Here is an 11883-nt window from a genome sequence, read left to right on the forward strand (position 1 = left end):
ACCATCGCCTCTGCATCCACTGGCTGTCTGTACCATGGATGCTTAATGAAGGGTGCCTTGCCTGGGCAGCTCTCCTGCATCTCCTCCTGCACTGCCCACAGGGTCTAGCACAACAGCTGCCCTCATTCCCACAGGAAACTGATCCAGGTGCTGACCCCTCTCAGTTGGCTCCCTTTGATTACAGTTCACTTTCCCACACGGTGGCTAGGGACCCAACAAGTGAAGTTACAGAGATGCAACTTGGCATCAATATGTAAAGGACCGTCCTCATAATTGTAGCTGGCAGTGTTCTGTGGGAGCTGCCAGGGAGCTGCTGAGGGCACTGTGTGCTGGTGGGAATGCTTGTCGGAAGGCTATGTTGATAGGGAGGATGCAGTGGCCTATCCTGTCACACATACGTCACATAAAACCTGTAGGTGACTCACGCCTGTAATCCCAGCACATTGGGAGGCCAAGGCGGCCAGATCATAAGGCCAGGAGTTCAAGACCAGCCCAACCAACATGATGAAACTCTGTCTCTAATACTAAAAATACAAAAATTAGCCAGGTATGGTGGTATGCTCCTGTAATGTCAGCTACTCGGCAGGAGAATTGCTTGAATCCAGGAGGTGGAGGTTGCAGTGAGCCAAGATTGTGCCACTGCACTCCAGCTTGGGCAACAGAGCAAGACTCTGTCTCCAAAACAAAACGAAAAAACCTCTAGAGCTGATGCAGTTCAGGACATTGCTCAAAGATGAAAATGGAGAGAATCATTCTGGAGAAAAAATATAACACACAAACAACTCGACTTCCATAAACCAAGGTGGAGGAGGAGAGGAAAGAGGAAGTCATTCCTGGGCATGCTCTTCAACTACATGAAGGCTGCTTTTTGGGAGGTTGATTACAGCCTGTAAGGCTATGAGTGTGCTTTGTTGGGAGGGGCCTGATCCATGAGCTCCCTGAGTTATAAGCAAAACCTCAACGGTATGTACCTTTTTGTTCCTAGAGAGTCCATAACTGCCCTGCTGTGATGGAGGCAGTCAGTGTTGACCAGCATGAGGGTCTCACTTTCACTCCCCCAAGCTCCAAGAGTGGCCATGCTTCCAGGAGCATGACAGGGTTGAGTATTAATTACTTGCTGAATTTCATGCCGAATAAAACCACATGTGTCTTTCAGCTGTGGTTTGGAAACATTTCCACCCTGGATATTATCTATGAAAATTGGATGGGATTACATCACCTTGCTGCTGGTTTATGCATGTTCAAATTCCGTGTCAGCAGAGAAGAGAAGGTGCTTCTGTGTGCTTCTCCTGGAGTTTTCCAGAGAGGCGGCAGACAGGCAGAGACAGGGTGAGGCCTGGCCTTAGTTTTCACATTGTGGAAAGAGCTATACCTGCCATCTTGGGAGCCAGGAGTTGGCCCAGCAGGCAATGAAAGGAAACCCATGACAGTTTGATTTTAAAAACTGAGTGGTGGGGTTGTGTGAGCCCGGTGGCAGCATGGAATAAAAAGAACATTGGAAGAGAAGCAGGGAGAAAAGTTAGGCAGAGAGGCCTCAGAATAGCAGATGTAAAAGGTGGGAAGAGCTTTGAAAATTTTTTAGAATGAAGACATCAATAGGTATGATGATTCTTTAGACACTGCACAGTATGAGAAGGGGAGAATCATAGATGAATTTCAGGTTTCTGGCCTAAGTGGCTGTTGCAAGGTGGAACCATGACACGTGAAGGTAGGGATGACAGGAAATAGGTCTTAGGGAAAAATAATGAGGCATGTTGGACTCCTTGAGCTGTGAGGTATCTATGTGACAAGTATGTGTTCACATTCTGGGGCAAGGAGGTATATGCATTTGATGTGCTGCTGAGACGTGAAGGTGGGAAAGATGGCTTGGTGGGTGGGGGGGCCATTGTCCCACAGGTGGTAGATGAGTATGGATGGGATTGCTGTATGGTCAGTTGAGGACCTTACTGGGCCAAGGAGGGAATCCTAGGAATTCTGATACTCCTGTGAAGAAGATTGAGAAGAAATGCTCAGCTTTGAAGGTGTGTCAGATAGCAGTACAAAGAGAAAGGGAGTTGACTTGCAAGGATGTAAAATCCGAAGGTAGTGGTTACAAGAAGTCAGGCAAATGCAGGATTTCAAGACATGGAATAGTAAAATGTATCAAATTATGTAAAGAATGAAGAACGATAACAGCATTTTTTTAAAACTTAAATGCCAAGAGGGAGAATATTGGCGATTGTTGCTAGAGCAGTTTCAGGGGTTGTCGTGAGGGTAGAGGCTACATTATGAGGGTTTGAGATGAAACTGGACAATGAAGAAATTCAGAGAGAAATATAGTCTACTTTTTCAGGACGCTTGACTTACAAGAGAGAGGAGGGATAGGTAAAGAGTAAAAGGACACTGTTAAGAAAGTGGTTTAAGTGTTAAGATTTTTGTTTATTTGTTTTGATGGAGGAGATTTGATCAAGCTTATAAGCCAAAGGAAATGAGACAGCAGAGCAGGATGGGTTGAAGGTGAAAAGAATACACTAGTAAGTGATAGAGCCAGGTCCTGAATGGATAGAGACAGAGTGGGCCATGAGCACAGTTGAAGAGCTTGGCTGTTAATAGAAGAAAGCACAAAGTAGGAGGGAGGATGTGCTATCTAAAGCTTGAGAAATGTGTAGCCAATTTCCTCAATGCCCTCCAAAACTGATGTAGGATGCAAGTCAGCTTTTGAGAGAAGAAGGATAGGTATAAGAGTGTGCTTGAGGAAATTTGTGTTTTATGTCATTGTTCGAGTGGAGAGTGAGCTAATCAAAGGTCAGAAAAGGAATTGGCAAGAAATATTATGAGGTGACTAGAGAATTATAATTGCACTAATGTCCAGAGTTCCTACCAGCTTTTAAATACTGAAGTATAGCAGTTGGCATGGAGCTGTGACCTTGACACAATGATGCAACTGAGTGCATGGATATGGAATTCACCTAGGAAGAAAGAAACATAGAGTAGATTGGGGGCTGCATCTTTTGCTGTAATCTTTAACGAAAGTGAGGAGTCGTTGGTAGTGTACTTAAGAGTAAGAGTTTTCAAGCTAAATACATTCAGTTTGGGTCCCAGTTCAACCACTTCCCCACGTCCTTGGCATAAGATCTGACTAGTGACCTTGTGGCTTCTTGTATCTTGCAGGCTGAGGTGCTGGCTGGAATGCTTCTTGTATCATATCATTGGAGATTGGAAGAATTGAGCTGTCTCCAGCTGTGGGTGTTCAACCCAGCTCTAGTTTGGCAGCCAGTATCCTGCATGCACCAAAATGGTGTTTAATCTAAAAGACTTGAGACAAGAGAGTAGGTTATCATGGGTCACCTTTCTGCTGTAACCAGGCAGTAAAATTAGAGCTCAGCTCACTAATCACTTACCTGCCCCCTCCTGGACGAGACCCTGGCAAAATTAGAGATACAAAGTAGAGGTGTATCTAAGATTTCCCATCATTCTTTAATGTAACTGCTACTACTAATACCTTGTTAGAAAATAAAAAATCCAGGACAAATGCAAACCAAAATGGATTCTAGCACAGCAGACACAAACCGGGACTCTGAGGCAAATCTGAAAGTACAGTCTCCCTAGATGGAAGGATGAACACCCACCCCGAGGGAAGGGTGCAGGGAAAGCAACATCTTTAGGGAAACAGTTTCAGATCCAGCTGGAAGCGGGCCCAGGTCTGGATTCAGGCAGCTGTCCCCAAGCCCGTTTCCCAGTGGACCAATAAATCTCCACTCTCAGACACAACTAGAGATGCAGGCATTTTCCAGGCACTGCTTGGCCTGGTCAGAAGAGTGGGCAGCACTTGGGCATTCTTCCATTGCAGCCTTTTTAGGGGTTGAGTTTTTATATTTTGCAGTGGCAGCAGCTAAGAAACATTTTTCTGCTGTGAAGATTAGCTTTCATCTTTGCATTCTGGTTTCTGGTTTGGAGGCCACAGAGATAATAAGGCTAAAGTCTTCTTCCTGTTGTCAGAAGTCTCCTTGCTTAGAATAAACAAAGTCTCCCAGTTCACAGGGTCTTTGCAAGCAAACTAGGGTGATGCCCACCTGATGGAATGCAAAAGACCCACACAAAAATTTCTCCCAATGTTTTACACCACAGCCAATGCCTTATGATAACTTTGCCGTTGTAAAATATCAACAGCCTCTGGAAAGATAGAATAATCCCTTCTTTTTCATATTTCACTGTGAGTTATTTTATCAACCTTCTTTCCTTCAATATTAAAGAGGCAAGCACATGGAGAGACCTGGAATGAGAACGGTACAAAAATAGGACTTACAGATCATAAGGGCAAAGACAGGGCAAAAGGGTAAACAGGTGTGCGGGGGCAGGGGTGAGCCTGGTGAGAGCCAGGTGACTGAGACAAGTTACCTACTACACAACTTTTTCAGGAGTGGTTCAACTGGGGGAATCTGGGTGAGTAGCATTTTTTTGTTTTTGCTCTTTGAACTTTGGTCTTAGAAAAACTTTAGGTAAAATTACTTGACAGAGTCCATATTTGCTGTCCCTGTGTCTAGTCTGGACTTGGCAGCAAAAGTAGAAAGACTGATGTGTTGAGAAATAACTTTCTTTCCAGACTCTCTGGAAATATTTAATGTCTAAAATATTTGGATTGTTAGGATTTACAACTTTAATGGACATGCAGAGAGTAACAAGGACTTCCTTACTACTGAATCTGATCTTTCAAAGTTTTATATTTATTTGCTTTATTGAGAAATATAATAAAAACACAGAAAAGTATATAAAATATACATGTAAAATTTAAAAACAATAAAGCAGGGAATGAACAAACTATTTCTGCATGCAACAAAATGGGTCCATTTCATAAACAAAATATTGAAAAGCAGCCAGATTTTTAAAAAGTGCATACTACGTAATTCCATCAATATAAAGTTCAAAAGCAGGAAAAACTAATCTGTGGTGTTGAAAGTCGGAATAGCAGATACCTTTGAGAGAGGGTTAGTGACTTGCTATTACTTTTTTGTATGTTTTTGTTTGCTATCTTTCTCTTCATTAGGATAGAGATTCAGATGTAGGGCGTTTTGGTGCTGGCGTGCTAGAGATTGCTGGCTTCATTCATTCAGCTGCATGCTTCTATTTGTACACTTCTGTGTATATATACTACATTTGAATAAAGAGTTTGTAAAAATTAAAAATAAAACAAACACCCAAAAACCCAGCATCCAAGTAAATACATGAATTGTGCCATTTTCTTAGATACCAATTTCTGTGCTTCACCCCATCTCCCCACCAAATGTAACCACTACTTGACTTTTGTGATACTCATTGTTGTGGTTTTCTTTAGGATGTTACATGACTTTAGAATGCATCCAAATAATGTATTATTTAGTGTTGCTTATTTTTGAAATTCATACAACTGGAATCGTACTGCATGTACTTTCTCTGACTTGATTTTTCTTATTATGTTTTTGTGATTCTTTTGTGTTGACGTCTAAAGCTGTAGCTTACTCATTTGTACTTCTTTATGCTATTCTATTGCATAAATATGCCATAGTTTATTTGGCCATTGGGTTTTTTCAATTATTTGCATAAAATTGAAATGTTTTGAGATAGATAGCTACAATATACATGTTATTTATATATTATATATAGATAGTATATCTTTTATGTCATAGTTTACATATTATATACATACACACACACACACACACACACTCACATACATTCTTGAATACATGTCTTGGGGCACATGATCAATGATTTATTTCCTTTGGGTAAATGCCTGGAAATAGAATTGTTCAACCATGCTCTTTTCAGCTTTTTATTTGAGCATCTTTTGAAATGCTTTTTATTTCTTTTTTAGAAAAATGGGTTATTTAACCTTATGTTAAATTGGTTGATCATCTCTTCAACACAAGATTATTTTGGGGGCACTAATTATAAATATAAGTGAAGACACATTGTGAAGATTACTCTTCAAATGTCAGTATTCTCATGGCTTTTGAACTAGAGAAATTGTCCTACAAGAGTTGAGTATCATGTCCAAAATCACACTGTAATAATTTATTATTCAAATCAAATCAGTCTCCATTCAGTAGGAAGATAAGTATGAAAAAGTATCATCTTTTCAGTAACAATGGTGTCACTCTCAACATAGCCTTTTAATTTTTGCAACATTTAGCATGACATTATTCTCCTGAATTCTCAGAAGCCCCGTACCCATTAAATAAGCTGTAAGCAATATCGTTGAGGTCACTCTGAAGAGCCATAGTAAAGTCATGTGCGGTGCATTCATGAGAGCTGGAGAAGGAAGCTGGGGTATGCAAGAGGTGTAGAAGGTCCAACCTCTCCTTAAAAGTCTTATTTTCTAATGCCCACAGCCCCTTAAAAGAGCTATCTCCTCTGGGTGTACTTTACCCTCCTGTCGTAGTGAATACCCACACTGGGACGGCTGAAGGCAGACATCTGTCTTTGTGGCCTCTTCAGTGTTTCCACGATTAGGAAATGCTGACTGAGGTTGTGTTTCTCTCTCAGGAGCCTCAAGCACCTCTGGGTCATTTAGTTGCGTAAGTAAGGAAAGTCCAGAAAATGTCCCGAGCATCTTCCAGGTAGCTGAATCAGCTGCCACACAGGACTAGGCAGAATCCTGCAAGGTATTAATATTCGCTAATTATTTTTCGTTGTCTGTGTCCTCTGATGGGATTCAGAATGCACCTTGTGCCACTCGCCCCATGCTCAGATAGCTCAAGACAAGCAACATGGACTGAAGGAATTCACCATCTTTTCCAGATGACGTGTTTATTTATAAATGGAAGGATTCTTCTAACAAAGGGAGGCAGATGTTCACCATCTTGATTCATTTCAAATATGCTTGGACTGATTCAACAAGCTTCACATGGAGGATCAGAGGGCAAGCCCTGTTTTCCTGACATCCTTCAGGGTCACATTAAACCCATGTTGTGTTTTCTGAGAGAGTAGAAACAGACTGCAAAGTGGACTCAGATATTGGGAGACAACTTTCTGCACTGAATATAAAACCCCTCCACCCCCCAGTCTTGTTTTCATGTGTATGATGTAGGAGTTCATTCATGCTAACTACCCTATTATTCAAAATCTCAGACATGCAGGGAGGCTTAGATGCCAATCATTTTACACACTATGCTCTGTTTGTCCTTCATCAAGGGCCAAGTGACTTCAATATAAATTAGACTCAAGGGATGTTAAGAGAAACATTCTTAATTTCATAACAATAAAAATATATGTTTTTCAAACTGAAAAGGCAGCACTATATGAATAAGATTACTTTGAGTCCAAGGGGTGATGTTTAAATTTGTTTGAGAAATTTATTCTTGCCTCAAATAAAATGAAACTAGTAAATATCAAGTACCAATGCAGATTGACTGATTAACAAATTGCTTTAATGCAAACGGAGAGGCCAAATATTTTGACTTAACCATTTTTCATTGAAGTCTTTCACTAAACCTGACCACAGCTGTCCTTGAGGCCAGATGTTAGCTGTAAAAATCAGTGCATTTAACATACCGTGCAACCTCCCTGCCTTTTTAGACAGGCTGAAGCCCACAGCGTCTGTGTGTATTAGCCGAACATAGCTCCAGTCGCTGTGTCGAGATGCCTATTATCCCCATGTGGTTTGACGGTGGCTCAGATTTCCTCTAAGCTTGTGCACAATCACTTCATTTAGAAACTATCTGCTTCTATTGCAGTAAAGGAACCTCACAAATGCACTTGATACTGCCAGTTCCTGCAAGTATTTGGACAAAGTCAAATACCTTCCCTTTTTATCATTGTTAAGCTGCCCAAGCCCAGTTAATTGTGGCCTCACCAAATTTTTCCTAGAAGGTTGCATGATCTCGCTTGGCACTCCTCTCAGCAGAAGGAGTAGTTTGCAGAGTTGTCCAGCGTTGTCCGGGGCCCTCCGCTCCCACCTGAAGCAATGTATTTTCTGCTCTGTTAATTAGAGGCTGAGGTCTGTGCAAATGTCTGTTTGTAACTCCCCACAGCAAATTCACAAAGCCTGGGGAACAGTGATGCAATGGAAAGACCATGGATTTCAGAACTGGAAAGACCTGGGCTTAAAGCAAGCAACACCAATGAATTTTCTGAATACTCATTGATTTCAGTCTAAGCTCTACTTCTGACATAAGGCAGTACAGTAATTTCCAAGCCAGAGTGGAGACTGCTTCAGGGTTTGCAAATGTTTGAGCGACTTCTTAAATACCATATTTAAAACTTAAAAAAAAATAGTAATTAGAAAGCACATACACTCAAATGTGTTAGGTACTAAAATTCAGTGTTTCCTAAATAGCCTCTTTGTTCTTATTGCTTACCTTACAAGTATGAAATTATAAATTAAACTTTTATTCATAAAGGCCTATTTTAATCTGCATTGTAAGGTGAAATCGCAGATGTGGTTTCATGTGGAAAATAAAGCGCCCCACTATTAAAAATGATTGAAAATCACTGCTTAAGAATTTGATTCCAACTCTTCCAAAATGTTCTCTTCCTGAGGTAGTCACTGTTTCCTGTCAGCCCATGAAATGCTGCAGTTTGAAGGTGCTTAACTTTCAGATCTCTCTGTCACCATTTCTTGTAAGGCTGTCTCAGCTACTCGGGAGGCCAAGGCAGGAGGATTCTTGAGCCTTGGAGTTTCGGGCTGTAGTACACTATGACTGTGCCTGTGAAGAGCCACTTCACTCCAGCCTGGGTAACATAGTGAGACCCCCATCTCTTATTTTTTAAAAAGGTTTGAAAACTGACATGTATTTTTAAAGAGCGCCATACGGAGATGCAGGGCGGGTTTGACGAGGCACATCCTCTATGTTGGCTAAAGGATAGGGTCAAACCTAGGCACAGATAGTTCCACCCAGTGAGCATTCCATTAGAAGTCTTAACACACAATGTTGTCGCTCTCAGGCAAAGGTGGGGCAGAGGGAGCAATATAGGCAAAGGAAGAAGACGGCAGTGCCTTTGAAAGTTGGGGGTTTTTCAATATGACAGAAGCATGAAAAAGTGAGGCTGATGAATACACGTGGAAGAGTAAGCCCAGAGCAAATGGTGCAGATTTTCATTATCCTGCAAACCTATCTGGAATCTTTCCAGCAAGAAACACTGGAAGTGTTTTAAAAAGCAGAGATTTGAAAACTTCTGCATAGATCTTCTATATTTTTCCAGGGGCAGTCTGACTCTTCCCCTTTTTAGCTCATGTGATTAAATTATAAACTTCTTTTTGGAATCATATAGGTCAAATAGAGCTGTTTAGGTTTTGTGTAGTCTTTGCCATTTGCTAGTGTGACTTTAACCAAGCTCTTCAATATTTGAATTGAGTCTGGTACCATATTATCTAAAGCAGATTTTAGTTGCCTGTAAGAGAAAACTTCATTTACACAGCCTCTTTCTTCCAAAAATACTCTTCTGACTTCTTTTCACCCAGGAAGTTTTCTTTTTCTTAGCACAGATGTCACTTCCCTGGGGACAGCACTTTTGGAAACTCAGACTGAATCAGGGCCCTCTGGAGGATACCTTCCAACAGCGCCATGCACTAGTCTACAGAGTTGCCACACATGGAATGATTTGTAATTACTTTCTTCTTCTTCTTCTCCTTCTCCTTCTCCTTCTCCTTCTCCTTCTCCTTCTCCTTCTCCTTCTTCTTCTTCTTCCTCTTCTTCTTCTTCTTCTTTTGTGACAGAGTATCATACTATTGTCCAGCCTGGACTGTAGAGGCATGATCTCAGCTCACTGCAACCTCCCCCTCCTGGGTTCAAGCAATTCTCCAGCCTCAGCCTCCCGAACAGCTGGGACTACAGGCATGTGCCATCATGCCCAGCTAATTTTTTTGTATTTTTAGTACAGACGGGGTTTCACCCTGTTAGCCAGGATGATCTTGATCTCCTGACCTTGTGATTTGCTCACCTCAGCCTCCCAGAGTGTTGGGATTACAGGCATGAGCCACAGCGCCCTGCCAATTACTTACTTCTTAGTTAAAAAAAGGTATCACAGATGCTGTATGCTCAGGGTTCTTATATACTAAAGTCTGTCAATGGCCTTTTTAAAATCACTAGGTGAATAAAATAAAATTATATGGCAATGGAGAAACCTGAAGTTAGCTTGATTTTTTTTCTTTGTATTTGATTTTTATGCTTATATGGCTGAATAATTTTTAGAGCTTTATTGAAGTATAATTCACACACAATGAATTGCACGTATTACAGTATACAATATGATGTTTAAAAATATATATGTGTGTGTGTATATATTCCCATGAAATAGTCACCACCATGAAGATAATGAGCACATCCACGACTCCTAAATGTGATCTTGTGCCCACTCCCCCTTTTTTTGTGAGATAGGGTCTCACTCTGTCTTCCAGGCTGGAGTGCAATGGTGCAATCTTGGCTCACTGCAACCTCTGCCTCCTGGCTTCAAGCAATTCTACCTCAGCCTCCTGAGTAGCTGAAATTATAGGCATGCACTGAAATTACAGGCATGTGCCACCACGCCTGGCTAATTTTTTTGTATTTCAGTAGAGGTGGGGTTTTACCATGCTGGCGAGGCTGGCCTTGAACTCCCGACCGCAGGAGATTTGTCCTCCTCTGCCTCCAAAGGGCTGGGATTACAGACGTGAGCCACTGCGCCTGGCCCTTGTGCCTCTTTGTAATTGTTTTGAGCTGCCCACCCCAACTCTTTCACTCCCTCCTCCTGAGTCAAACACTGATCTGCTTTTACTCACTGCCTGTTGGCTTGTATTTTCTAGACCTATATGTAAATGAAACTATACAGTATATACTCTTTTTGGGGAGGGTTGGGGATTTGATTTCTTTCACTAAGCACAATTATTTTGAGATGCATTCATATTTTTGCTTAAATAAATATTTATATTGCTGAGCAGTATTCCATCCTATGAATATACCAAGGTTTATTTATTCATTCACCTGCTGATAGCATTTGCACTGTTTCTAGTTCTTTGCTAATATTAATAAAGTTGCTATGAACATTTGTGTACATATTAATAAATTGAAATTTATCAAAATAAGAGTTTTTGCCCTTTGAAAGACATCGTTTAGAGAATGAAAATACGAAACTATGCATTGGAAGAAAGTATTTGCAAACCACATATCTGATAAAGATCTTTAACACTCAATAATAAAAAATGAAACACCCAACTGAAAAAAGTAGGCAAAAGATTTGATCAGACACGTTCCCCAGGGTTCAGGTCTTGCTTCTAAACTTTGTCGGGCGGGACCGAGCAGCATTGGGTCTAGAGCTAATTCTTTCCTATGACAAAACTATCTCACTACTCTACCCCATGTCCCATGAGTTATGAGTTTTCCCAGTCTGGCTCTTGGGAACAGGAACAGTTTCTGGCTTTGTGTGAATCTCAGAAGTTATTTTCTTTAATTCTTTCAGGTGATTCTCTCCCTGGCCTCAGGTGGCTTCTTTACAAGCACATGTTGATCTGTACTCAGCTGAAGACTGAAGGAACCCTCTGCAAATCTTCAGATCTTACTATCTGTGAAGCTATCTCTTCTCCAGTCCTTTTCCCTGAGCCTTCATAGACTCCCATCTCCATCAACTCAACTCTGGGAAACCACTGGGCTCTGTCTGGGATCCCCCACCTGCACTACAGCCTGGAAACTTTCCCCAGGTTAAAAAAATGTGGCAACAGCAGAATTCACCTCAGTTCTTACTTGTCTCTCAGTGATCTTTATGGTTTGTTGCCTCATGTTTAATGTCCTAAAAACCTTAATTTCATACAGGTGGCCCAATTTTCTAGTTTCAGGTGGGAAAGTAAATCCGGCTCCTATTACTCCTTGTTGGCCAGAGTGAAACTCTCTGAATGCTTATACGGGTACCTAACAGTTACTGAACACATTTACTGATAGTTGTTTAATCTGGATT

Source organism: Sapajus apella, unplaced genomic scaffold, assembly GCF_009761245.1.
Source record: "Sapajus apella isolate SASKATOON/1434 unplaced genomic scaffold, GSC_monkey_1.0 scaffold54, whole genome shotgun sequence".
In the NCBI taxonomy this organism is placed as follows: Eukaryota; Metazoa; Chordata; class Mammalia; order Primates; family Cebidae; genus Sapajus; species Sapajus apella.